This window comes from Eschrichtius robustus, chromosome 12 (genome assembly GCF_028021215.1).
Source record: "Eschrichtius robustus isolate mEscRob2 chromosome 12, mEscRob2.pri, whole genome shotgun sequence".
In the NCBI taxonomy this organism is placed as follows: Eukaryota; Metazoa; Chordata; class Mammalia; order Artiodactyla; family Eschrichtiidae; genus Eschrichtius; species Eschrichtius robustus.
Window position 1 is genome coordinate 91,323,101 of NC_090835.1, and position 24,746 is coordinate 91,347,846.

At 41.9% G+C, this 24,746-nt stretch overlaps 1 pseudogene; it reads right to left on the bottom strand.

The window, feature by feature from the left end:
• Positions 1–24,746, bottom strand: part of LOC137774119 (uncharacterized) — an 802,702-nt pseudogene that overhangs the window by 669,051 nt on the left and 108,905 nt on the right.

Sequence of the window (24,746 nt, forward strand, 5' to 3'; positions counted from 1 at the left end):
AGGGGCAGAATCTAAATTTTGTGCTGGGACTCAACAAGGGTCTAACTCCAAAGGCAGCAGCAGGAATTTCAGTCAGGACTGGTTCTCAAGATGACCTGTGAATCTCTCCTGAAAATGCAACTTCCCTTAATCCACATGTCTTGGATAAGTTCCACCAGCTTCCAGATGCCCAACATGCCAGCCCCATTTGTATGCACAATTCTTCCAATAGCCCAGCTCCTCCTTCGCCCTACAGTTTTAAGTTCTTATGTCTTGTCACATCAGTGCCAAGAGCATACCTCGTCTCTTCCCTGGGTCTCTTCAAGCCCATCAATTCAATTTAAAAACACACAATACTTGACCCGATGTAGCAGTTTCTTAAAGCATTTCAACCAATTCTCATGACCTAGCCATCTGTCTATATCAAAATAAATTAATTCTCCATACCAGGCTTCAACGTCTCAATCTCCCCCAAATGGGCAAGGGTGAAGGGCAAGAACAGAAAGTTCAGCGCCTTAGTCACTCTCTCCATCACATCATGCAGGGAGCCTGACTTGAAAAGTTCCCACATGAACTCTCTTTATGAATGATGTAATGGAAGCTGGGCACACCAACTTTCTTTTTTGACTTAAATAAACTGAGGAAGCTGCTTTTTCTCTTTCATTGCAGGTGCCCAATGTAAGACAAGGAAACTCAGTTTTTCCGTGATTAGTCAAAACCTCTCCAATTCCTTACTGATGGGTTTTTCAGCCTGTTCCCCTGCTCAAAGTCTCAGGGAGACTGGATTCCTACATTAGACGGGCTGTCGTTCACACATTAGGAAACCGAGACCCTTACAGAAACTCCTTATTGAACAACTATCACAAAGGGTGCAACCACATTATGTCCCGTTTTAGGACCTCTAGCATTATTTCTATTGTGAACCCTCTCCCCAAGAAAAGACTGTACACCAATCTCATTGTAAAAAGCCCTCAATGTCACCCAGAGCTGAAATGTCAGCCCCAACCCACCCTGCATACTCAATGCATCTGGCTTGGTTACCCAGACATCATCCTCATCAAAGTGGTTATATGCACCAGTGGGTATGGTCTTGCGGAGCTCATAGTTTCTCCTTCCTATCTGCAGAGGTTTTCCTAGTGAATACACACCAACATGTTAGTCTGGTAGTTACAGGGCATCCCACTAGAGAGCAGGCCCACAGAGGAAACGAGTGCATGACTTCTCCATCTACAACCTTTATTAAGAAACTGGACCCAGAAGAAAAAAATAGGTCTTTCTTCATATCTTGGTTTTCTCCCCCTCCATTCACAGCCTAGCGTGGTCCTAGAAGAAGCTATAAAAAATCAACTGCTACCTTAAGACAAGGGACAGCACTAAACTAGAAGCACTAAACCAGTGCTTCTCAAATTGGAATGTGCCTGAGAATCACCTGAGTGGTGCTTGTTAAAAATGATTTCAAAAATTTTCCCCCGTGGTTTCTGACTCAGTAGGTCTACAGGTAAAGCCTGAACTAGCACTTTTATCAAGGGCCCCAAGTGATTGGATGCCCGTGGTCCCAGGACCACCCCTCGAGAAACCCCAGCAAGAGGGGCGAGTACAGAGAATGAGAGAAGGAGTTGAGTCAGGCCTCTGGAATTCTAAAGTGGTTTTAGCTTTGTTTATAGTCTGTTCCACTGCTCCAATTCAAAGCCTGCTCAGTTAAAAATTCACCAAACACACCACAGACAGAAGTCTGACATGAAAGCCCTGATAACACTAATGGTGGTAATGGGGATTTCTTTAAATAGGGCACCTTGTTTGTGCCTAGTTGCCTTCTTTCAAGATTTATCGAGGTCCAGCCTCTTTGCTTTCTTTGGAGAAGAAAGCTCTCATCTTTGGTTACTTTCATGGGGAATGCCATTCCCCAGTGCCATCAAGATTTGTCTAGTTCGTCTTTTTTTGTTGTTCTTACTTTTGTAAGATTTGCTACAATAAACACAGTTATACTACTTTATATTTTAAGTACCATGTTCATTTTTTTTTTTTTTTTAGGTGAACCTTATACAAGAGGTAGAGGGCTTCCCTGGTGGCGCAGTGGTTGAGAGTCTGCCTGCCAATGCAGGGGACACGGGTTCGAGCCTTGGTCTGGGAAGATCCCACATGCCGCGAAGCAACTAGGCCCGTGAGCCACAACTACTGAGCCTGCGCGTCTGGAGCCTGTGCTCCGCAACAACAGAGGCCGCGATAGTGAGAGGCCCGCGCACCGCGATGAAGAGTGGCCCCCGCTTGCCGCAACTGGAGAAAGCCCTCGCACAGAAACAAAGACCCAACACAGCCAAAAAATTAATAAAAAAAAAAAAAAAGAGGTAGAAAAATACTCATGAGGCACTGATAAGATAGAATCAAACTCCCCACAAATACACACACACATGCACTGAAGTGAGTACCTCAATGGGTTTAAAAAAGAACCTGAAGAAAAGACAAACAAAACATCAATAAAGCGGAGCAACTGGAGCACAAAAGTCTAAGTGATATAAAAGTATTATTTTTAAAAAGGATTAGCTCTGCCTATTAAGCATTTATTCAACAGACATTTTGTGAAGTGCTGTCAAAAGCAGGAATGGAAATAGAACCCAGGACTCCAAAATTTCCAGCTCTTGTCAATAAATCAAGCAATTTCCCTCCACAATCCAAAAGAGCTGCAATGCTCTGGTTATTTTCTAACATATGGCTCAAATATTTATATTTTAAGTGCTTTCAGCTTATACTCCACATTATAAACATTCATTAACATTTATGCAACTTCTTAAGTAACTCTAACTCTAAGGTCAGACCAAACATACATTTGAACAAAATAAACATTCCCAATCATAGGCAAAAATGGTTCCAGTGTTTACTTGATAACCTGACACCCACACTCAGATGCCTTCCTTCCTCCCAAAATGTTCTTTAGCAGTTTCCCCTCGCACAACACAACGACAGTGTTAGAAGCCAGAAAGAGAAAAGCATGGTTCCAAAGATACCAAGCTTGGAACCTGAAATTTAAATATTAGGCGAATCTATCTCATTGTTGGTTGTGTTTCACAGAAGCACATTAACTGACTGATTCAACAAACCCTTGTGTACTCCCCCGCACGGTTCCAGTCCAAACGGACAGGCTCCAAGTCCCTGTCATATAGTGCTTACATCCTAGCAGACTGACAATAAAACCAGTCAAATATTTAATATAACGTCAAATAATTTTAAGTGCCAAGAAGGAAAACAAGATGGAATAAGGCGGATGGAAAGTGACAAAGGGTTAGGCAAAGAATTTTGCTATTTTAAGTAGAGGAGACAGAAAGAGAATTTAAATCATATTGACTAAATCCAACAATAATAATATTAACTCCACTCTCCAGAGCCACAATCATGGGTCAGTATGAGAAGTGGAAGGCTGCTTACAAGCACGTGAATTAATGAGTATCTAGGAATTTTAGAGAAGGAAAGAAAGGTGTGAGGCTAGATTCTTCTATTTGCTTGGTTGACTCCGAAGCAAAGAAACAGAGGCATGCCCCTCCTCTGGCCCTCCTCACGTGAGCTGACCAAGATCCTTCGCAAGGCTGACTCACATGTAAAGGGCTGCACAAAAAGAAAACTGAGGAATCCAAGGAAAGCTATTGTTGAATTCCTTGGGGTTCTCTTTTTCAGGGCAATAACTGAGTGTAGTAACTTATACCATCAGATGCAAGTAGCCTAAGTAATAAGATTTTACAAAGATTATATGATGGCAATTATGATCAGATATATATTTTTTATTATTAATAAAGGAGGGACAAGCTTCAAACAAATTCCTAGTGTAATTCTTTTTCAAATACCAATATCCTATATTAAAAGGCAGGATGCAACTGCCTTAGAAGTTTGAAAGAGTGAAATAAACCCTTGTATTTGAGAGAAAATAAATAGTGGAGGAATCTGACAGTACAGAAAGCCATAATCTATTTCAGATTTTTTTTTAAATTTTTTTTTACATTTTTATTGGAGTATAATTGCTTTACAATGTTGTGTTAGTTTCTGCTGTATAGCAAAGTGAATCAGCTATATGTATAAGAACATATAAAGAGTCATCTTTCTAGTAACTGGAATTAGACTTTGGTTAGAGCTTCCATCATTCATGTTTTTTAATCTGAAATTGGTCCTTAAAAGCTGTAATGAATTAAACAATATACCACCCACAGAATCAACTGTAAAAATATACTGTAACTAAAAGCATAATGACTCATTTCACTTCCTTCCTCATTTTTCCATAATGAATTTGACCCCCCTCCTGTCACCTAATCTAATCATTGGCTGGGTTTCCATTAAATCAAGATTCTCCCCGTTGTGCTCTCAAGTCATTGCACTGGTTCTCCCAAATTTCATGGATAATTTTATAAACGTCACCTACTACAACTGAATTATTCAAAACGTAGACAGAGATTCAGTTCATGGCTGTGTGTTCCAAGGGGGGGTGGTGATATACATGACATTTAAAGAATGAAAGTTTAAATTTTTTTTCCAACGCGATCCAATAACTGGACATATTCTTAGACAAGTCATCAAACTTGATGAACACATATTCTCACAGCACTACTTCTATTACTACTACCTCCTTAACCATCACCTCTAAAACTGAAAGTCTGCATAGCACATAAAAATTCCCAAAGCATTTTCACATACATTTACCTCATCTGATCCTCACAACAGCCTTGAGCCCTTTTAATCTTCCCTAAATCACAAAAATAAATTGTCTAAACTAAGATCTGGGGGTAAAGAATTGCGCACTGGCTTTTGGCTTCATCAAATCTTAGGCTGCTTGTTACCAATAACATTTTAGAAGAAAGTATTTTTGCTGCTAAGCAGACCCTCACTGACCTTTTCTCTACACTTCTCAATTTATAGATAGGGGTACCAGCTACCCTGTGTCTACTGTGTACAGCATTATTCAAAGTTACTATTTAAAGGCAGATATTCAGACAGTTTACCACCTACACCAATTAGCAATTTCATTTGGATCTGTATTACAGATAGAGAGACCGACCCACTCTTTCGTCCAAGGTCACACACAGTTAATAACATTCCTTGTGCAAACCTAGGTCTGTCTGGCTTCTTTATAAGGCTAATGTAGTTGACGATTAAAGACAACAGTGGGGGGAAACATGACTTCAGGTAACGCTTCAACTGGCAAGTAGATTCATAATCCATCTTTAAAACTAGAATTTAAATGAGTAAGATCAGGAAACTCCTAAAGCAACTCAATTTTAACTTTTAGTAGCTTTCCTTAGTGGCCATAAATGAAGTGCAATTATTGCTGGTTGATTAATTTTTAGCAGTTTCTTGCCTACCAAACAAAATTAAAATCACATGTAAGAAAACAACGTGTAGCGGTTCCCCCCACCCTTAGGAAACAGTGATCATTTGACCTCATTCTGTGCAAATGACTGTTTCTCTTTCAGGTTTTATGTGTTTGCTTTAGATGTGGGAAGGAGAAGTATAACTATTATAAGTGTAATAGCAGCTTACATTTGTATAGTGCTTTACCACTTACAAATGCATTACATTATTCTTTTTGATCCTTATAAACTCATTGTAATAGTATGGGAATTATTACCCATTTTCACAAATAATTAAGTGGAGGCTCAGAGAGGTTACGTAATTTGCCCAATGTCACTAAGTTAATAAGGGCAGAACAACGTCACAAACCCAGGTCCTTTTGTAAGTCTTAGGCTCTTATTATTTGGTCAGAAAAGCATCATCTAAGAAACATTCCGATGACTCCTATGTCACTCTACAGTAATTCATTACCAAGTATACGCGAAAGGTTCTCTGTCTCTAGACTGCTTCTTTCTTATCCTTCCATCAAGATAACTGACACACTGTCTTACAGTGATAGAAGCAAACACTACAGAACTGTGCAAAGAAAGATTATCTCAAATGTCCAAGTTCTACAAAAAAAATATTGGTCCACAAGATCTGTTTAAAGAATCCATTAACATGCTTCAGAATTAAACTAGTCAAGGGGATGAGATCTGTCACCAGGCTTGTCAGAGAAAAGCAACAAAGAATAGAAGGTCTGCGACAGAAGAGGAGAGGAAGAGAGCACAGAACCTGGGAAAATGGGAGTGATTGGAAGCCCAAGCTATTGACAGGAGAATTGTGGGAGCCTTAAAAAGCTCCCAATTCTTTCCACCACTTTGTTGAAAAACATGCATTTACATCTGTTAAGTGATTCAATTTACTTATCTAAAGTCTAAAAGCATCTCAAGCCAAGTGAGATCTTTGAGATATTTTCTTAAATGTTCTTGAAAGCTACTTGGGTTGTGTTTTGTTTAGTCTGTCTTTTAAGCACAGATTTTTTAAAAATTCGATTAGAAAAATGGGTAAAAGGCATGAAGAGACATTTCACCGAAGAGAATCTATCAATGGCAAAAGAGCACACGAAGAGGTTCAACATCATTCGTTATCAGAGAACTGAAAATTAAATCTAATGGGATCTCACTTCATACCTATCAGAGCAGTGAAAATAAGACCACCACCAAGTGCTGGTGAGGATGCAGAAAAACTAGATCACTCATACTTTGCTGGAGGAGTATAAATTGGTACAGCTACTCTGGAAAATGGTTTGGCAGTTTCTTTTAAAACTAACCATGCAATTACCATACGACCCAGCAATTTCAGTCTTAGGCATCTGTCCCAGAGAAATGAGAACTTATGTTCACATAAAAACCTGTACACAAATGTTCAAAGCAGCTTCACTCATAATAGCCAAAAACTGGAAACAGCCCAGATGTCCTTCAACAGGTGAATGGTTAAACTATGGCTTACACATACCGTGGAATACTATTCCACAATAAAAAGAAACAAGTTTTTGGTGCATGCGACAACCTGGATGACTCTCCCGGGAGTTACGGTGAGTCAAAAGGGCCGATCCGAAAGGTTATAAACTATATAATTACATTTATGTAAGGCTTTTCTAGAAGTGGCAAACAAGTTAGGGGCTAGGGATAGTAGAGGAATGGTGGGAGGGAAGTGGGTGTCACTATTAACAAGGGCAACAAGAAGGATCCTGGTGCTGTTCAGTGTCTGTATTGTGGTGGTAGATCCACACATGTGATAAAACTGTATAGAACTAAATACAGTTTAGCTTATACTGGTGTGTGTTTGTGTGTAAGTGTAGCCAAGATTGGTAGACTGCATCAATATCCTGGCTATAATATCATACTATACTTCTGCAAAATGTTACCATTTGGGGAAACTGGTTTAAGGTTTTATTATTTCTTACAACTGCATGTGAAGCTATAATTATCTCAGTTCAAATTTCAATTAAAAAAAAACAGAACAATTACAAGTATTTGCTAGCTTAACCATCTTGGAATTAGTATTTTGCCTTCCTTCTTTGAAACAGGACAGCTCTTTGCTTCATTCCCAAGCAATTACTTACCATAACTAGCTTCCGTTACATATATTATGAAAATGATTCATTAAAATTAAGCTTTTGAGTGAAAGAAGCCTTAAACCAACAGCACACGTCGTGAGGCTTCAATTTGCGTGAAGCTGCAGGACAGGCATACCTAATCTCCAATGGAAAAAAATTTAAAGCTACAAGAGTGGTTACCTGCTGATAAGGCGAGGAGTAGGTGACTCGGGAGGCGCAGAAAAACTAGCTGGGGCGAGAGTAACGTTCTAGAGCTTGACAGGAGTCCAAGTTACACAAGCGTATGCATCTGTCAAAATCAAACACACCAGTAAGATTTGTGCACTTCATTATACGTAAACTTTACATTAAAAAAAAAAAACTGTAAACAAATTGAAATGAAGCCTGAATCACTAGCTTTCTATCTATTAGCTTCTCATTCTTTAGACCGAAAATTCTACGCAGTAAGACACCACACCTTTGATATATCCAGGGTCAAACTAAATGTTCACAAAAGTTTACAATTATCCCAGCTGTATACACTCTTCTCAGGGAAAGGAAATTGCAATCAGAGTAACCATGAAGCAAATTCATATAAAAAAAAAAAAGCATCATTAAATCAGACTAAATTAAAACAGATGTAATTAGTGCCCTCTGAAACTAATTTTGGCTAATACTTTGTTTACATGCAATATAGATGTAGCAACTACTGACCTCAGGCACTTTCAGCTGCTTTTATATTAATTACTACATGTGCTTTTTATAGTCCAGCTCAAAATATCCTTTATAGGTCTGAGTAGCTAATATTCTTCTGCCAAGGTAATTCCAAATGAGTCTCAGATCCCACAGAAGAAAAAAAAATCCTACAAAATCCACATATTGATATTGATGTAACATGTTGGGTTGGTAATAAGAGTTACAGGTTTTGCTTTGCTTTAACCATGATTTATTTCTATTTAGGATACTTATTAATTTTGGTTCAATTATCTGAGGGATGGTGGGCTGTTCTTAATTACAATTATACCCAGTAGGACTCGACCCTTTTCACATAATAGGCTTACACTGCAGAAACATGTCTTAATTGGCCAGACAAGTCAAGACGCTGATGAAAGTTATTCCCTGACCCTACCGGCGATTCATGGAGAAGATAATGTGAGAAATGTCTAATGCCTACTAGCCATTTTGGTCTTAAACTTTGCTCATGTTCCAGGCTCCATCACTAGCTCTGTTTTAGGTTAAATTACTTTCAGATTGATGGGATATACTATGGCCATGAGCTCTATCACCAAAAATATGAAGCAAAAGTATACTGTTAATTATTCAATGATATGAAGGAATTGCTGAAATATACATGACTCTCAAAATATTTCAGCGACAAATTTTGACTTGTTTCTTTCTATTTGTTAAACATATTAAGATACACAAGATTTTAGTTTCAACTCTACGGAGAGAAGCGGAGAGAAAGAAAACCTGGAGGAAATAAGTAGAAGTTGCACCTAGAAGAGCAGTTTCCCAGGTAAAGGTCAAGGAAGGAGATAATGACTTGTTGTGAACACATGGTGCTATTAGAAACACCCAGAAGATAAGAAGTCTTTTGGATTTATCAATTAAGTATCAGTAATAAAATGAAAGCAGGAGCTAACACAAGAATCAATGCACATGCGACCAGGGCACACGGAATTTCTATTCAAACGCCGAGGGTTATCTTCCCTATTTTCCTGCTCCAACTGTGAGAAAGTACACTCATCTTTTATTATGCTTGACCACCAATTTCACTGGGTTTCCACAGCTGGCTGCGAGCCTCAGTAGATTGCAGGAGAGTCAAATAGAAAGTTCTACTCTGTCCAGTTATCAGAACTAGCCCAATCATTTGGATTAATGCAATTCTACCCATGTTCACTAAATAGTACCCAATTCACTAATCAGGTTAATGGATTTGGAAATGACCGTTAGATATACAACTTTAACCTCTTTTCCTGTCCAAAGAGGTTCCTCAACTAGGATTTTTTTTTTAATAAAAAAAGGTATAAAAATGCCATAAATGCAGGATTGTATTCTAGCTACCAAGCAAAACTGGATCTGCCATGTTCAGGTGCTAAGTAACCCTACTGCTCACACCTAGGCCATCTAAGTGGTCACATCCTTCCCTTAAGTAGTTATTTTGATATAATTTGCTTCTAAGTTGTTACTACCAGTTTGAATCCTCAGCCTCATTTCATTCCTTACCCTGACATCAGTGGGCACTTCAGCAACAGAGTGCTAGACTTTATGAAAGATGCTGTGTGGTTCTGAACAGGCCAGAGAATAGCTTTACTTAAGAATCCTGCAACCTCGTCCTATAAATGCTGATACAAGAACTGTTTAAGTTGCAAAGTAATTTGAGCAATTCCTTCCAAATAAGAGGTTTACACGTGTAAGAATTGGGATATTCAAATACTACTGTATGATGATTACCAAACTAGGATGAGAAACCAAAGTGTCTCCTTCTCCATCCCACGCCCCTCCCCACCCTCTAAATCCCCTCCCCTCTCTACAAACACCTCTAAATGCCCTTCACAGAGTCACGTTTTTTGAGAAGCATGTGCCTGTTCACAGTAGGTAAGAGAGTGCATTGCACTATGAATGTTTCTTTTTAAAGCTCAGCATTTCTTTACTGCTGAAGATCTATTCAGAAATCCCTTCCTCCTCAGGCTACAGAGCATTATTCAGCCAGGGGGCCAACAAATGCTGATATTTCAAGAAATCTAATCTCTTAATGACTGCTGTCACAGAAGAGAGAAGAGTCATCTTGAAATAAGCTTCATCTCAGATACAGGCGAGCCCATAAATGCTAGCAGGGAATCAGGACTGCCACCATCATGGCATCAACATACTGCAGTCTGGCAGCCCAGGGGTGTTGCTGCCCGGGGAGGACGAGCTGTCCCTTCCAACACCCAAGCTCCACGCTCTTCTTCCACCATATCAAAGTATACTCACTATTTAAAGATGCACCCAGGGCTTCCCTGGTGGCGCAGTGGTTAAGAATCCGTCTGCCAAGGCAGGGGACACGGGTTCGAGCCCTGGTCCGGGAAGATCCCACATGCCGCAGAGCAACTAAGCCCGTGCGCCACAACTTCTGAGCCTGTGCTCTAGAGCCCGCGTGCCACAACTACGGAAGCTCGCGTGCCTAGAGCCCGTGTTCTGCAACAAGAGAAGCCACCGCAATGAGAAGCCCGCACACCGCAACAAAGAGTAGCCCCAGCTTGCTGCAACTAGAGAAAGCCTGTGCGCAGCAACAAAGACCCAACGCAGCCAAAAATAAATAATAAATTAATAAATTTATTTAAAAAAATAAAGATACACCCAGGTTTCTGGGTGCTCAAAACAGAGCAAGTGTGTGTGCTGATGCAGGTAAGGAGGAGACAAGATCTAGGTAGATGGGGCCGCTCACCGAGGGCTTACTGCAAGGCTCAGGTTTTCAGCCAAACTGTCAGTAATAGCAAATATAAGTTACTGAACAGGGGAAGGAGGGCAACCTAGGCAGAGAGAAAATTTGTGCAAAATAACAAAGTGAAAACACGTGTGTTGTGTGCAAAAAAAACAGAAGGTAGATTCCCTTGGCTTTAGCAGATTTTCAAGAACTATGGTGATGGCAAATGGTGTAAAAGAGCGTAGACAAGATTTAGGGGAAGTGTTCATTAATTCATCTGACACATATGTATTAAGTAAGCATCAACCACGCACAAGTCACTATTCCAAGGTGCTGGAGAAAAACGTTTGAGAAAAAATAAAAGATCTTCCTTTTCGAAGGGAAACCAGCCCTCAGACACAGAGTTGATTCAAACAAGGTTCTAAACATCAACTCTGTCATTGTAATTCCTTCCAAAGAAGCACAGTAGAGGTTTTCAGTTCGAAAATCTGATCTGAAAGAAATGCATAGAATTTAGGTGGATTGAGGAAATCCTCTCCAACTTAAGTTCTTTAACTATTTTGTCACTGGCAAGATCTAATATGAGAATGGTATGAACGGCAAGATGGAGACAAATTTGGTAGACACAACAAATTCTCTCCTCTGCATGCTTATGGAAAGCAACCTTCCCTAGAAAGTGTGTACTATAGCTTAATCAGCAGCTCAAAAGTATTGCCCTAAGGCCTCCAAGTAGGGACAGACTGAGCTTTGTTCTCTGCCTGCCCGAGTGTGCAAACCCATTCCAAACCCACGACACTGGTTGTTCACAATTAAGTCTGACCTGGGGGAGTCTGAAGGAAAGCAAAGGTTTCAAGGGCTCCACGGGGGACTGGAAAGAATGATCAGGGAAGGGGAAGTAGGTTCCCCAGCTGTAAAACAAGCACATATAGCCATCTGGAGGGTTTTTGTTTTTTTTTTTAATGTTACAATGGGTTGTTTTTTTTCCCTGCGGAAGTCATCTCTGCTTTAAGTAATTAAAAATCACATAGGTGAGGAGATAAAAAAAAAAGGGCGATTTGGAACCAAGGAAGTTTACTGCCCACCTCTGCCTAAGCTGTTGATGTTCACAGTTAAGGTCAAGCACTTAACACCCAGCACAGTGAAGATGCCTCACCTCCCCCTCACTCCTATGACAGGGCTGTCAGTGTAGAAAGGGACTCAGACTTGGAGAAATGACCCTGCCTGATCTCCAGATACAGCATTCCTTACGAGGCATCCTTCACCCTTCAGAGAGCCAGACTCTTGGAGGGTATGGTTTGGGTCGGAGAGATTTAAGGGAAAAGATGACAGAGCACCACTATCTCATTCCACAAGGGAAGTCACTCAAGTCAGAAAGGCTAAAATGACCAGCCCAGGACAGACGGCGGGAAGGCCAAAACTTGATCAAAGAATGGCCTCTGGGGCCTTCCTCCAGCTCAGCAGGCCAGCTCTGAGATCCACAAATTCAGCCAGGCATGTGTTTCCTGTATGGCCTTCAGAGGAGAGATTTTACAACTCTACGAGTTAGCCCCCATTTTACAGATGGGGCAACTAAGGTACAGAAAGGTAAGCAACTCAGGAAGTTTGGTTTTGGAGTGTGTACTTGTCTCGCTCCTCCAGCAACCTTTCTGTTAGTGGGAGGACGCGATGCTACCGTAGATGCTCTAAGCTGCATTTCTACCTGAGAATTACTAGTGATAACAGAGGTAGTTCCCTGATGCTCTGTATGTCTCCAGCTCACTTTCCATTTTCATTTCATATATAGTATTATGCTCCCAACCCTTCCCCCAATATACATACTATATGCTGTTTATACGCCACAATCTACAGAATGAGGCAGACTGACTCCAAACCTCACTGCCCAAATCATCTCCTTCTGTTGGGTTTCAGAGGATGGTTACCTACACAACAGGTTCATCTGGTTAAGAATTCAATGTTTCTTAAATTCCCTTCTTGGTAACAAGTACTCTGTAGTCTCTACCCAGAAGGTGTCTGGTTCAGCCTGAAACATTCACCAATTACCCACTAAGGAAGAATACTTTGGGCCTAACTGATGTCCAAGCTTAACTAGTGATGGCCTCATGAAATTTGCCGTATATGGCATTTCTCAAAATGAAAGGCATTACAAGCAGGCAACAATCTCAGGTATTTATTGGCATTCACCCTCGAAATGATTTAGGAGCGGAGTGGGTCGCTTGTGGGGGATGATACCAAGAAAATTGAGGAAGAAGGTAAGAAGGGCGGATACAGGCAAGAAACAGAAATATTTACCTGGAACATTCTAGTACCAAGTTATTAGTGACAACATGACACCCTAGAGACATCCCCTTCCTCCCCCACTTACCTTTTGGAAATTGGGAAAGCGGAAGAGAGCTCGTAAGATTTTAATTTCTCCCATGAAAAAAGGGGGGATTGGGAGAATTCATTCAACTAGATTTCATTTCATTAGGTGGTACGTAAAGAGGCTGAGTCAGGGCTAAAATGCATCAATAGTGGAATGATTCATTCAATTCACCAACCTGGGTGGTTGCTACCTCTAGTTCAAATCTTCCTTCAGACAAGATTTGGGAAGCTGGCAGTTTGAGAAACGTGTGCCCCTGCGCCCCGTGTCAAGCAGAGCCTGATGACTGCAGACAGCAAATGCTTGAGCCAACAGTCGTGTGTCGCCACGGAAGAGAAGTGCTTTCCAGGGGCACCTCTTTGGGTAAGAAAAAGCATCTCGTTCATAAGCGATTTTAATTTGCCGCATGCTTTTTTTTTTTTTTTTTTTGGCTGTGTTGGTTCTTCGTTTCTGTGCGAGGGCTTTCTCCAGTTGTGGCGAGTGGGGACCACTCTTCATCGCGGTGCGCGGGACTCTCACTGTCGCGGCCTCTCGTTGCAGAGCACAGCTCCAGATGTGCAGGCTCAGTAGTTGTGGCGCACAGGCTTAGTTGCTCCGCGGCATGTGGGATCTTCCCGGACCAGGGCTCGAACCCGTGTCCCCTGCATCGGCAGGCAGACTCTCAACCACTGCGCCACCAGGGAAGCCCTGCCGCATGCTTTTTATAGACACCTCCAAACAATTAAAACACTGTACTGCAAATTGAAATTGCTCATGCCTAGTTGCAAACTTTATTGCCACAAATGGGGTCCCAAAGAAGCACTATTAACTTTACTGGCGACTTGTGGCTCCCTGATTATGAGTCATCTTCAATAAAGTCATGCAGGGATCATATCCACGGTGACAGAAAGGGAATACTCAGCAGCAACAACAAGGAGGGCGGGCAAGATCCCAGAAGGAAAAAAAACAGAAACATGATGTGAACAGGGAGGAAGGACAAGTCCTTCAAGTCAAAGGAAAGGAATCAAGTGAGCACTGAGGAAAAAAATGGGCACGTACCATGGAAGACAAGAAATGTTCCATTCTCTTCCTGGAAATCGGGGTGCAAACCACCTGCGCCAGCCTTGCCCCAAACGATGTCAGTTACACATACATATGACTGAAAGCCTTGGAAATGTGAATAGACTTAAAACAATAACTTTTGTTGAAGTCTTGTAATTCATATCTCATCTGAACTGTGTCAGAAAGAAACATAGGAGAAAGCCATTCTCATGCTCATTCATTGAAGTGTATTAGCAAAAGTTAGATGTTATAACAGATTTGCTAGCTCATTGTGGAAAACTGAGTGGAGCAAATGTGAATAATTTCACAGGTTCATAATCCCTATTCAACTATTGTTAAATGTTCTGGCATAGTTACTTCTAAATATTCGTAAGTACATTTTTATATAGATAATATTGTATCTGCGTTCTTATATTCCTTTCACATTTTCTAATGTAAATCAAACTTAAATGTAAATTAAAAACAATGCCTAAACAGTTTTAATATCCAATATTTGTCATACACTTTAACATACATAATTATTTCTCTATTGGTGTATGATAGGGATATTGTCACAGTTTTCTCATTTAAAGAGCCTTCTGCCTGAAGACTTCATGTGTCTATAAATAACAGAAATGTGTGTATCTTTTAAGGTCTTTAAGATGTGCACTCCTGGGCTTCCCTGGTGGCGCAGTGGTTGAGAATCTGCCTGCCAATGCAGGGGACACAGGTTCGAGCCCTGGTCTGGGAAGATCCCACATGCCGCGGAGCTACTGGGCCCGTGAGCCGCAAACTACTGAGCCTGCGCGTCTGGAGCCTGTGCTCCGCAACAAGAGGGGCCGCGATAGTGAGAGGTCCACGCACCGCGATGAAGAGCGGCCCACGCTCGCCGCACCTAGAGAAAGCCCTCGCACAGAAACGAAGACCCAACACACCCAAAAATAAATTAATTAATTAATTAATTTAAAAAAAAAAAAAAGATGTGCACTCCTAAAAAAGAAATGTGCAATATGAAAATTTAGTGTTTTCTGTAATTATTTAAGTAACTTTTATTAATTAAATAATTGATACTAACTTTAGCCCTTTTTAATTCTGCAATTTCTCATGGATTCCAGACTCTGTTATCATGCCATTAATGGTACTTTTTAGAGAGTGATTTTACTTTCTAAAACATTTCTAAGTATGTTTAGTAGTTCCGCTGTAAAAGCAAATATACGCGGGAGGATAGAAAGAAAAACAACTGTGGAGGAAAGGAGGGGGGAAAAAGCGGAGGGGGGGCGGAATTTGTCAACTACACCCTAAGGCCCATACCATTAGTGAATTTTAGATTCATTTTAATTCATTTCTCAAAATTCTCCCTGAAAAATATACTCTCACATGTTAAGTGTAACAAAAAAACCAAGTTCAGATTTAACAGAGTGCAGAGGGGAAGGGTCCAAGAGTAAGGTAAGAGGCATAGGTAAGAGTGGGTCCAAGAGTCCATAGAAAAAGCACCAGGGAGGAAGGGACCAAGCATCCCCCTTTATGAGCAGAAAAGACAGAAGACACATTTTCTCTTCCCCTTGGTTTCTGTTCAACTCCAGGTCTGAGATGTGGGACAACCCCAGAGCCAGCAGAGCTTATGATGACCCTCTCACCCCATTCAATTCTGCCCAAGTACCCCCCCAGCCCAGCCCCACTGGGTCAGCCCAGGCGGGAGGCAGCTCCAGGCACCAGAAGGTCATTGCTAGGTTTGGCACAAAACTCTCACACTCAGTGAAAACAGGCCTCCAAAGAAGAATGAAGCAACAGCCAGCAAAGAACCACTCTCCAAACAGACTTCCAAGGAGAATTAGCCTGGTGAAATCCTCTGTGCAAAAGTTCACACCATAAAACAGCTGCTGCTTAATGTCTCGGGGTTCTAATTAGCCCTGAGCTCCTGATTTGCACAGAACTTCTGGCCAGTGGTGTCCAAGCCCCTGTGCTCTTCCCTGTGCCGTTCAATCCCATAAGTGCTCTTGGTCAAAAAACTAGGTCATAAACTTATCCACTGAGAAGCATTTACTGTCATTTCAAATGGTGTATTCTGTTCAAGAGGTTATGATAATAAAGGAAGGGCTACAAACGTGCTTTCAAGTTCTGGCATGAGCTTGCCAGTTCCAAATACTGGCTCATTACCTTATCTTAGTTTGGCTCTTTTAGACTCAAACCCACTGAACTCTGACCCTTTTCTGGACGAATACAAATCATTTCTTGAATGACTATATCAAATTTTATTTATGCTTTTCTTCCCCCCGCTTTAACCTAACAGGTCCATGCCAAACAAAAAAAAAGTTTCCTGTTTCGAAAAATATTAACATGTTTCACCCCTGCCAAAGTTTACAGCATAGTTCTATCCTGCCACAGAAAGAAGGATGGGGTGCGGCGGGCGTGAGGGAGGGGCAAATGGAGGAGGGCAGCTGTTTTTTCAATCAACTCCAGCAGAAAACCTCCCACTTCCCCACGCTGCCCCTTCCACACCCACAGCAAAGAGAAGCAGTGGGGAGGCAGCCTGACAAGCCCGATTCCTCCAAGGAGGAATCAAGCTAGCTCACTGGCTTTCTCAGCTCCCACACAATTGACCAAGGTCCTTCCTAATTCACCCGGGGAGCAATAAGGATGCAAGCCAAAGGGTTAGTCTCTGCTTCCTTGGATGCTGACTCCCGTTCTGATGGAGCCCCAGAGGCTTCAACCGCCTCGCCATCCATCCTCACCAGAATCTTAAGGCACACCATCCCCCCACCCTAGCACGTCTGAGCTCCCAGGCACACACGGCAAGGTTACAGAAGTAGCTAACTCAAAGGTGGATATTTTTCATCCCACACCTTCCAGGAATCTGCTGGAACTCCTCCCTACAAAAGGACACAGCTGCTGTCAACAGTCCCCAGCCCCCTCAACCAGTATGTCTTCCCCTCCGAGCTCAGCAACTGGGCTGCTCCTGAGTGGGAAGGGAGGAAGGGAACCTGAGAAGGCAGGACAGAGCAGCTGCAGCCCTCTCCCTCCTCAGCCGGTTGAAACGTTCTAGTTGGTTAACCTAGAAAAACCTGGCGCATTGCGATCAAAGGGCGGCTCCACCCAGGCAGGACCTCTGATTATTTTTTCCCCTTCTAGTGGGCAAGCAGAGAAGAGGGAAAATAAGGACAACCGTGTTCAAAACAGAAATACTGCCTAACACTAACTTGGCTGTGGGCAACAACCAGATTATAGGCCCAACACCTCCACTTCTGTCCAAGTGGAAAGAGAAACTACAGGGTGCAACCTAGATCCAGCTCTGAACTCTGCTGCCCAGAGACTCTGCCAGCCCCAGAGGATCAACAGAACCCCAAATTGCCCCTCACACCCCAGCTGCCCCCTCTCTTTTTTTAATTCTTGGTAAGCTTTTTTACTGCCATGGTAATTCTAATTACTGTGGAATGGTCTTTTAACTAACTGCAAAACTTAACATTCTTGGTGTGAAATGACTTAGTATTTAAAGACGACAATACACGTACATGAACTTTTCTTTTAAAAAGCCTCTCAAACCTCTCTCAAATGACTGAACTGTAGCCAAAGAATGTATCGATGTTGTTTTAACAGTTTGGTTTACTATTTGAAAAAAAAAGAATCTAGGTTTAGGTAGCATTCATCTAACCCCAATGTCACAACACATTGCCCATAGCTGATTTTAAAATGATAATAGGAGCTGGCACATCACAGGCACTAATTCAAATCATCATGCATCTCTGAACATAGGTTCAATACAACCTAACTCACATTAATTGCCTTGTAGGTTCATCTGAATTCTACAATTAAAAAAAAAAAGTTGGATTGCTTTGAAAGGCATAAAATACCAAAACAAAATGTTTTTAGTTTTGGCCTAGTAAATATGTAATTAACATAACAATTGTTGGTGTAAGAGCTATATTTCTAAACTATGTCGTCTCAAATAAATGTCCCACAATTTAGATCACACTAACTCCACACACACCCTTTGTTTTTCTTGAAACAAGAAAATAAGGTAATATCTAACTAAGCCAACTCCTAATTCCAAATCAGTAAAATCTAAGTTGGAAATCTGATTCTTCTTTCTTCTCCCTTCCATTCCATTTCCCTAAGTGGAGGATGGGAGCAGGAGAGAATCAAGTAAGAACTGGAAAAGTCCATCTGTTAGCAACTTGAATTTCCCAATCTAAGGCCAAGACAGTGGGATTCAATAGCTGGCTGAGGGCTTGTCAGTCAAACAGACCATCCCAGGAAGAAAACCAATTAACTTTACTTTTGACGGTAGCACGGAACCAAGCTGTGGGAAATAGGAAATGTATCTACACACACAGACCCCTCTCCTCTCCGCTTGCCCTTGGCTTGGCTCCATGTGCACTCACCTCCATCATCACCTGGTAAAAAATTATTTGCAGCCAAGCAAATACTTATGAACTTAATTTGAACTCTGTTTGCTGTCTTTCTGCAAAGAAACCACAGTATAAAACTCTTGTATCTCAATGAGCCCCCTAGAACATCAGGAGACATGAACCCGAAAAAAGGGAGAAAAAAAGAACAAATCCCAAAAGAGATGAGTACCATGTGTTTCCACGTCTCTTACTACAGAGTCAGTCACATGGCCTTTAGGTGACAAGCGCCACAGGATTACTGTTTGGCATGTCCAACATTACTTATCCACAGGATTAAATTCATAAATAAAAATGAGTAATACTTCCAATTCATCTTTTCTAAGATTACTGACATCACTAAGCAGCCTTAAGGCAGCCAATCAGAAACCTCCATTTAAAGTCAATTTTCTTGCTAGTTTAAAATAGTGATTCACTCTGCCTATCTGACCACTAACCATTAACAGTATCTGCAGTATGTAGAAATCCAAACTGCAACAACCATACAATCAATCAAGCAATATCATAATATCACATCCTCTCAACATGCAGTGAACTTCCTAAATACCTAGTATTAAATGGCAAAGGACCTAATAAGAAAATTTATATCCTAGGTCCAGAAAAAATAGTTCTGTGAACCATGTACCACTCAAAATACTCCATGAAAGGTGAGATGAAACACAAGTTCTCGACACAGTTACATATGATTATGAAAGGCATATGCTCCATGGCTCCAAGTCACCTGAGAATTAACCACATCCAAATGTAGTTTCAAGGTTGTAAAAAAAAAAAAAAAAAAAAAAAAGTAGCTACAGTTTGCACTTCCCAGATTTTAGAGCTGTCCTCCGCCCTCTTGGCCTTCTTGCAAGAACAAACTTGAAAATAGGTGTCTACGAAGGGCCTACTTATCTCCATCTCTGGGCCTGTCCAGTCAGGGAGAGACATGTGGTTCTTTCAAGAACGGCACAAACACGATCAAAGGAATATATGGGGAGAGGCAGAAACGAGTATGCCTCACTAGATCCCATATTTACCAAAGGCATCAGATTCTCAGGCAAAATTTTAATGTTCTTTTTTAAAAACTGTCAAGGTGGGACTTCTCTGGTGGCACAGTGGTTGGGAATCCGCCTGCCAATGCAGGGGACACGGGTTCGAGCCCTGGTCCCGGAATATCCCACATGCCGCGGAGCAACTAAGCCCGCATGCCACAACTACTGAAGGCCACATGCCTAGAGCCCGTGCTCTGCAACAAGAGAAGCCACCCAATGAGAAGCCCGTGCACCACAACGAAGAGTAGCCCCCCGCTCGCCACAACTAGAGAAAGACCGCATGCAGCAACGAAGACCCAACGCAGCCAAAAATAAAAAATTAGAAAAAAAAAAAAAACTGTCAAGGTACATTAAGTCTCTTATCACATTTAAGGCCTATTGCTACCCTTTCAGATGGAGTCCAGGACTCCCCTCCATCACTCCTTAACTTCTCCACTTGACCAGAACGTACCCTGAGTTTTTCCAATTAGACCAATATTTAGATTTCCTAGTTTATCTCTCCCAATGTCAGGAAAAAAGAGCAATCTTACATGAAATAAAAATGCTTACATTGTGAGAACTACTGGGAAATGAGAATTTTTAAGTCTCTTATAATGTGATTACGGCTACTAGCAGGAAAAGGGATTACTCTTAACCGAAATAGAAAATTAAGCAGCAGAACTCTAGGTAGACAAAATACAAACCAAGCTGGCAGCATTTCCCTACCTGAAGAGCACTCATGAATCATCCCGGCTGTCTTGTAATAACACTTCAGCAAACTCACCAGTGAAATAAGATTGTTGCCAATTCCCATGCATTTAAAAGAGGACAGATATGTCACCCTATGCAAAACATGGCACCATGTGATCAGAAAGACATTTAATAATTTGAAGCCGGACAATAAATGTCAGCAAATACTTTGGAATTGTGTGCCTCTGAAACAGACCATTTAGGACGTTCCTGAAATATACTTTGTACACTCAACCAGTTTGTTTCTTCTGTAGTTTGCATGCGTAAAAGGACTTGGGATGTAGCAAAGTCATGTGAGTGACATCATGCTTGGACATGATGTTCAGGGGATACAAGATACCTGCAATTGAGAAAAAAAAAAAATGCACCAATGCATTTTCTACAGCTTCCCTAGAAAGACAGCCACTGCATCCTATCAAATCAAAAGCTCTTGCCTATGGGAACTTTTATTACAGCTGCTATCAAACGGAGAGGAAAAAAAACAGGTTTCTGGTTTTCGTAGGAAAAGAATGATTCCCAGATTATGACTTTTGACAGCTAAGAGAGGGAATGACTTATTCGTAGTAAATGCGAAACACATGGTTTTCTCGGAGGGTTTTTGTCCACACTGCACAGTTATTTCTCTTATGTGAAGGAGACAAATTATTAAGATTTAAACACAATATCCTTCAGAACGTAGCATACATTTCTGCTTAGAGCCTGAGGGCCGAGGCTTTAGAAAATGATTCCAAAGTAGGGAAACATCATGCTCCTCAACCCCCGAGACAAGCAGAGCAGTTTTACCCTACACACACCAGGAAATGCAGCTGGATGGCCACGGCAGTCAACAGCATCTCGGCCCAGCAGACCCTGATCCAGAACGCGAAGAGAAATTTCAGCCAACTGAAAGGGCCAGTGGCCTCATTGGGAAATACGAGGACCCAGCCACCCAATGTAGGGTGGGGGGCTTTTCTGCCCTTTTGCCCTTTTGTCAGAGTGCTTTCTCTCTTTATCCCAGTGGTTCTTAACCCCAGAGGTACAGTAGAACCACCTGGAAGGTTAAAGAAAATTCCCACGTCATCTGCACCTAGAGTTGAGCACCACTGGTTCTATCTCAGCATTAAACTCCATCATTTAGACTTCTGATGAGAACTGCCAAGCAAGCTCTCATTTATGACCAGGTTTTCTGACAAGTCCAAGGGGCCTCTCAAGGGAAATTCGCACACTTCCCATGCTGACCTGAGGACACTCAACGTGCTCTGTGCAGAGTGCCCCCTAAGTACAGGGTGTTTCCCACACCAGCCCGGGGGGGGGGGGGGGGGGGGGGGAGGCAGCTCACTCCCAGAAAGCCCCCGGCTCTCCTCCCCACCCCCGCTGCCTTCCTAACGGATGTCACTGACTAGTCTTGGGGGAAGGCGTGGGATAGAATTTCTCAGGAGGTCCCATCCAATTTCCTAGCAATCTGTAACGCAGGAAAGAGCTCTCTGCAGTCTGTCACTGTGATACAAATGCTTCTCACTGATACCTCAACTGTCAGTCTCACCCTAAACACACACCCCGCTAAGCAGAGCTAAGCACATTCTCTGAACAATTCAAAGGATATGACTGTAATGCCTGTTGATTGTACTTAATTATCTGTATTACAAAAGCTGTATACAATGAGTACCCCTCACCCCTCCACACACACACACACACACCAGCTACCTCCTTCTCCACTGGACCATTTCTCAGGTCATGAATGTCCATCGATATATATAGGGATAAGGGTACCAGAAGCTTAGCAAGAGCTAAGCCACAAATAGTTCTTTCACAGTTGTCCCATGCTATAGATACGAATTCTTCATTTCTGGAAAGTCTACTCTTTCACAGACCAAAGTCATAAACTTTTGGGGGTTGGGGGGAGAATGACAGCTTTAGATGTGAAAATACAACAACTTGAATGATAAATTTTAAAACTGTATAGATAAAATGTATTCTAAATTTCTAAGTTTAAAGATTAAGTCTAACTGTGTAGCCACGTTAATTCCATCAATAGTACATTGTTTTGCACAACACAATCTTAGTATTTGCTTAAAATTTGTTATTAGAAGTGGAAAGTCCATAAAATGAAGACTCACATATAACAGCTGCTGTTTATTGAACGAGTGGTAGCCAACGTGCACTATGCTAAGTGCTTTGTAGGTTTTATTCCATTTAATTGCTTCAACCTGATGGAGGAGCTGCCAGGGTCTCCATTTTATAGCTGATTACCTGAAGTTTCAATAAATATAAATAAAACTGTGCCCACAGTCAGCAAAACTAGAGGATGGCTGACCTGGGATTTGGACAGAAGTCTGGCCGACTCCAAAACCCTTAACCATTTCTATAAACTACTACAGTAGTTCTCTTTTATAAGTGAGTAATGTACTGAAACACCACTCCCACCACCATTTTTTTTAGAAAAGGTTAGGAGTCAAATAAGAATTCAGATTCCCTAAGGAAAGCTTCATAATGGCGTAGTGACGTGTGGGGTTTGGGAATCTTTTCGGTTATACGCTGACCAGAGACACATTACTGAACCTCTGAGCACCCACGTTCCCTTCTGTGAAATGAGCACAACAATGTCGAGGCCAGAGTTGTTGGGAGGACAAAACGAAAGAGCACGTTAGATTCAGTCACTGTTCTCTTTCTACCCTCTCTTAGCCTCAGTTTCCTACTCTGTCAACTAGAGATTATAAACGTTCTATCGTACCAAAGTCCTTAAAGAGAAAAATTTATAAAAATGAAAATGCGGCTTCCCTGATGGCACAGTGGTTGAGAATCTGCCTGCCAGTGCAGGGGACACGGGTTTGAGCCCTGGTCTGGGAAGATCCCACATGCCGCGGAGCGGCTGGGCCCGTGAGCCACAACTACTGAGCCTGCGCGTCTGGAGCCTGTGCTCCACAACAAGAGAGGCCGCGACAGTGAGAGGCCCGTGCACAGCGATGAAGAGTGGCCCCCACTCGCCCCAACTAGAGAAAGCCCTCACACAGAAACAAAGACCCAACACACCCAAAAAATAAATAAATAAATTTATTTTTAAAAAGTACTATACTTAAGATAGTACTTTAAAAAAAAAAGAAAATGCTTTGAAAAGTGCAAAGTGATGTTTTAGAGAAAATGTGTTTCTCATCATTAGCACTTTTAGGTTACTGAGTCTTGCCAGAAAGAAGTGATAAATTATCACTTAATTCACATTGAGGAGCTCCTATTTAAGAGTGTCTGAACTTTTGTTATTTTGGAAAGCAAATTATCCTGACTCATTTGTTTTTCAACTCTGAATTGTCTTTTGGGCTTGGCTTTGTTTTGGTTTTGATTATTCTTGGCGCAGTGGTTAAGAATCCACCTGCGAATGCAGGGGACACGGGTTCGATCCCTGGTCCGGGAACATTCCACATGCCACGGAGCAACTAAGCCCATGCGCCACAACTACTGAGCCTGCACTCTAGAGCCCGCGAGCCACAACTACTGAGCCCATGCGCTGAGCCCGCAGTCCGCAACGAGAACCCCACACACCGCAGTGAACAGTAGTCCCCACTCACCACAACGAGAGAAAGCCTGCGCAGCAACGAAAACCCAATGCAGCAAAAACTAAATAAATAAATCTATAAAGAAAAAAATCATTAAGTACCCATCAAGTGCGCAGGCCTGCAGGGAATAAAAAAGTTTGAAAGTAGGTTTCTTACCCTTGAGGAAGGTGTAATACATGGTAGGGTTGTCTTAAAGTAAGCATACATGCAATGTGTGGATTAATCAGCAGCTGTCAGTAGTTAGGATTGGGGAGAGGGTGTGACTATTAAAAAGTAGCAGAAGGGAGCTCCTTTGTGGTAAGGGAACAATTAGTTCTGTACCTTGACTGTGGTGATGGTTATTTGAATATACTGTATGTAAAAGGATGATAAAATCTCATAGAAATATGTACCCCCCCACAAAAAAATGCATATAAAAACTGCATATAAAAATATGCATGGGGGCTTCCCTGGTGGTGCAGTGGTTGAGAATCTGCCTGCCAATGCAGGGGACACGGGTTCGAGCCCTGGTCTGGGAAGATCCCACATGCCACAGAGCAACTGGGCCCGTGAGCCACAATTACTGAGCCTGCGCATCTGGAACCTGCGCTCCGCAACAAGAGAGGCCGGGATAATGAGAGTCCCGCGCACCACGATGAAGAGTGGCCCCCGCTTGCCACAACTAGAGAAAGCCCTCGCACAGAAACGAAGACCCAACACAGCCATAAAATAAATTAATTAATTAAAAATATATATATATATATGCATGTAAAATCAAATAAGGTCTCTACCTGAGTTAATAGTACTGTGCCGATGCCAGTTTCCTGGTTTTGATAGCGTACTACAGTCATGTAAAATTACCACTGGGGGAAGCTGGGTGAAGGGCACAATGGGAACTCTATACT